This window comes from Pimephales promelas, chromosome 3 (genome assembly GCF_988280905.1).
Source record: "Pimephales promelas chromosome 3, fPimPro1.hap1.1, whole genome shotgun sequence".
Classification (NCBI taxonomy): domain Eukaryota; kingdom Metazoa; phylum Chordata; class Actinopteri; order Cypriniformes; family Leuciscidae; genus Pimephales; species Pimephales promelas.
In genome coordinates, this window is record NC_142771.1 from 46982640 (window position 1) to 46985139 (window position 2500).

The following is a 2500-nucleotide window of genomic DNA, read 5'->3' on the forward strand; positions in this document are numbered from 1 at the left end:
AGATTTCGCTTACGGCCATACCACCTTGAGAACGCCCGAACTCGTCTGATCTCGGAAGCTAAGCAGGGTCGGGCCTGGTTAGTACTTGGATGGGAGACCGCCTGGGAATACCAGGTGCTGTAAGCTTTATGTAGTTTACTACCCTAATGTTCTAACCATTCAAATAGCCCAATTTTGGCAGCAGATTTCGCTTACGGCCATACCACCTTGAGAACGCCCGAACTCGTCTGATCTCGGAAGCTAAGCAGGGTCGGGCCTGGTTAGTACTTGGATGGGAGACCGCCTGGGAATACCAGGTGCTGTAAGCTTTATGTAGTTTACTACCCTAATGTTCTAACCATTCAAATAGCCCAATTTTGGCAGCAGATTTCGCTTACGGCCATACCACCTTGAGAACGCCCGAACTCGTCTGATCTCGGAAGCTAAGCAGGGTCGGGCCTGGTTAGTACTTGGATGGGAGACCGCCTGGGAATACCAGGTGCTGTAAGCTTTATGTAGTTTACTACCCTAATGTTCTAACCATTCAAATAGCCCAATTTTGGCAGCAGATTTCGCTTACGGCCATACCACCTTGAGAACGCCCGAACTCGTCTGATCTCGGAAGCTAAGCAGGGTCGGGCCTGGTTAGTACTTGGATGGGAGACCGCCTGGGAATACCAGGTGCTGTAAGCTTTATGTAGTTTACTACCCTAATGTTCTAACCATTCAAATAGCCCAATTTTGGCAGCAGATTCCGCTTACGGCCATACCACCTTGAGAACGCCCGAACTCGTCTGATCTCGGAAGCTAAGCAGGGTCGGGCCTGGTTAGTACTTGGATGGGAGACCGCCTGGGAATACCAGGTGCTGTAAGCTTTATGTAGTTTACTACCCTAATGTTCTAACCATTCAAATAGCCCAATTTTGGCAGCAGATTTCGCTTACGGCCATACCACCTTGAGAACGCCCGAACTCGTCTGATCTCGGAAGCTAAGCAGGGTCGGGCCTGGTTAGTACTTGGATGGGAGACCGCCTGGGAATACCAGGTGCTGTAAGCTTTATGTAGTTTACTACCCTAATGTTCTAACCATTCAAATAGCCAAATTTTGGCAGCAGATTTCGCTTACGGCCATACCACCTTGAGAACGCCCGAACTCGTCTGATCTCGGAAGCTAAGCAGGGTCGGGCCTGGTTAGTACTTGGATGGGAGACCGCCTGGGAATACCAGGTGCTGTAAGCTTTATGTAGTTTACTACCCTAATGTTCTAACCATTCAAATAGCCCAATTTTGGCAGCAGATTTCGCTTACGGCCATACCACCTTGAGAACGCCCGAACTCGTCTGATCTCGGAAGCTAAGCAGGGTCGGGCCTGGTTAGTACTTGGATGGGAGACCGCCTGGGAATACCAGGTGCTGTAAGCTTTATGTAGTTTACTACCCTAATGTTCTAACCATTCAAATAGCCCAATTTTGGCAGCAGATTTCGCTTACGGCCATACCACCTTGAGAACGCCCGAACTCGTCTGATCTCGGAAGCTAAGCAGGGTCGGGCCTGGTTAGTACTTGGATGGGAGACCGCCTGGGAATACCAGGTGCTGTAAGCTTTATGTAGTTTACAACCCTAATGTTCTAACCATTCAAATAGCCCAATTTTGGCAGCAGATTTCGCTTACGGCCATACCACCTTGAGAACGCCCGAACTCGTCTGATCTCGGAAGCTAAGCAGGGTCGGGCCTGGTTAGTACTTGGATGGGAGACCGCCTGGGAATACCAGGTGCTGTAAGCTTTATTGTTTAAAAAAAAAAAAAAAAAAAAGAGTCAATGAAATGTTTCAAAAATCCTAAATTGTCTTTTTTCCCCTCAAAATTCCTGAAATAGTCTCTCAGTTTCTTCAGAAAGCCTGAAAGAGTCTCTTTTTTTTCTTCTTCAAATAGCCCAATTTTGGCAGCAGATTTCGCTTACGGCCATACCACCTTGAGAACGCCCGAACTCGTCTGATCTCGGAAGCTAAGCAGGGTCGGGCCTGGTTAGTACTTGGATGGGAGACCGCCTGGGAATACCAGGTGCTGTAAGCTTTATGTAGTTTACTACCCTAATGTTCTAACCATTCAAATAGCCCAATTTTGGCAGCAGATTTCGCTTACGGCCATACCACCTTGAGAACGCCCGAACTCGTCTGATCTCGGAAGCTAAGCAGGGTCGGGCCTGGTTAGTACTTGGATGGGAGACCGCCTGGGAATACCAGGTGCTGTAAGCTTTATGTAGTTTACTACCCTAATGTTCTAACCATTCAAATAGCCCAATTTTGGCAGCAGATTTCGCTTACGGCCATACCACCTTGAGAACGCCCGAACTCGTCTGATCTCGGAAGCTAAGCAGGGTCGGGCCTGGTTAGTACTTGGATGGGAGACCGCCTGGGAATACCAGGTGCTGTAAGCTTTATGTAGTTTACTACCCTAATGTTCTAACCATTCAAATAGCCCAATTTTGGCAGCAGATTTCGCTTACGGCCATACCACCTT

The 2500-nt window shown here is 48.4% G+C and overlaps 14 non-coding genes across 14 annotated transcripts in view; all 14 read left to right on the forward strand.

Moving 5' to 3' along the window:
- Window positions 1–7: 7 nt before the first annotated feature.
- LOC148993136 (5S ribosomal RNA) lies at window positions 8–126 on the forward strand. The gene has a single exon (XR_016158796.1). It is a non-coding gene; the product is annotated as a 5S ribosomal RNA (ribosomal RNA).
- Window positions 127–189: 63 nt separating this feature from the next.
- LOC148993137 (5S ribosomal RNA) lies at window positions 190–308 on the forward strand. Its single transcript, XR_016158797.1, has one exon. It is a non-coding gene; the product is annotated as a 5S ribosomal RNA (ribosomal RNA).
- Window positions 309–371: 63 nt separating this feature from the next.
- Window positions 372–490, forward strand: LOC148993138 (5S ribosomal RNA). The gene has a single exon (XR_016158798.1). It is a non-coding gene; the product is annotated as a 5S ribosomal RNA (ribosomal RNA).
- A 63-nt stretch (window positions 491–553) lies between these two features.
- Window positions 554–672, forward strand: LOC148993139 (5S ribosomal RNA). Its single transcript, XR_016158799.1, has one exon. It is a non-coding gene; the product is annotated as a 5S ribosomal RNA (ribosomal RNA).
- Window positions 673–735: 63 nt separating this feature from the next.
- LOC148993140 (5S ribosomal RNA) lies at window positions 736–854 on the forward strand. Its single transcript, XR_016158800.1, has one exon. It is a non-coding gene; the product is annotated as a 5S ribosomal RNA (ribosomal RNA).
- A 63-nt stretch (window positions 855–917) lies between these two features.
- Window positions 918–1036, forward strand: LOC148993141 (5S ribosomal RNA). Its single transcript, XR_016158801.1, has one exon. It is a non-coding gene; the product is annotated as a 5S ribosomal RNA (ribosomal RNA).
- Window positions 1037–1099: 63 nt separating this feature from the next.
- Window positions 1100–1218, forward strand: LOC148993142 (5S ribosomal RNA). Its single transcript, XR_016158802.1, has one exon. It is a non-coding gene; the product is annotated as a 5S ribosomal RNA (ribosomal RNA).
- A 63-nt stretch (window positions 1219–1281) lies between these two features.
- Window positions 1282–1400, forward strand: LOC148993143 (5S ribosomal RNA). The gene has a single exon (XR_016158803.1). It is a non-coding gene; the product is annotated as a 5S ribosomal RNA (ribosomal RNA).
- Window positions 1401–1463: 63 nt separating this feature from the next.
- On the forward strand, window positions 1464–1582 carry LOC148993144 (5S ribosomal RNA). Its single transcript, XR_016158805.1, has one exon. It is a non-coding gene; the product is annotated as a 5S ribosomal RNA (ribosomal RNA).
- Window positions 1583–1645: 63 nt separating this feature from the next.
- LOC148993145 (5S ribosomal RNA) lies at window positions 1646–1764 on the forward strand. The gene has a single exon (XR_016158806.1). It is a non-coding gene; the product is annotated as a 5S ribosomal RNA (ribosomal RNA).
- A 170-nt stretch (window positions 1765–1934) lies between these two features.
- On the forward strand, window positions 1935–2053 carry LOC148993146 (5S ribosomal RNA). Its single transcript, XR_016158807.1, has one exon. It is a non-coding gene; the product is annotated as a 5S ribosomal RNA (ribosomal RNA).
- Window positions 2054–2116: 63 nt separating this feature from the next.
- Window positions 2117–2235, forward strand: LOC148993147 (5S ribosomal RNA). Its single transcript, XR_016158808.1, has one exon. It is a non-coding gene; the product is annotated as a 5S ribosomal RNA (ribosomal RNA).
- A 63-nt stretch (window positions 2236–2298) lies between these two features.
- Window positions 2299–2417, forward strand: LOC148993148 (5S ribosomal RNA). Its single transcript, XR_016158809.1, has one exon. It is a non-coding gene; the product is annotated as a 5S ribosomal RNA (ribosomal RNA).
- A 63-nt stretch (window positions 2418–2480) lies between these two features.
- The window catches only part of LOC148993149 (5S ribosomal RNA), a 119-nt gene continuing 99 nt past the window's right edge, over window positions 2481–2500 (forward strand). The window contains exon 1 of the ribosomal RNA XR_016162404.1: window positions 2481–2500. This exon is cut by the window's right edge and continues 99 nt beyond it. This is a non-coding gene — a ribosomal RNA (5S ribosomal RNA).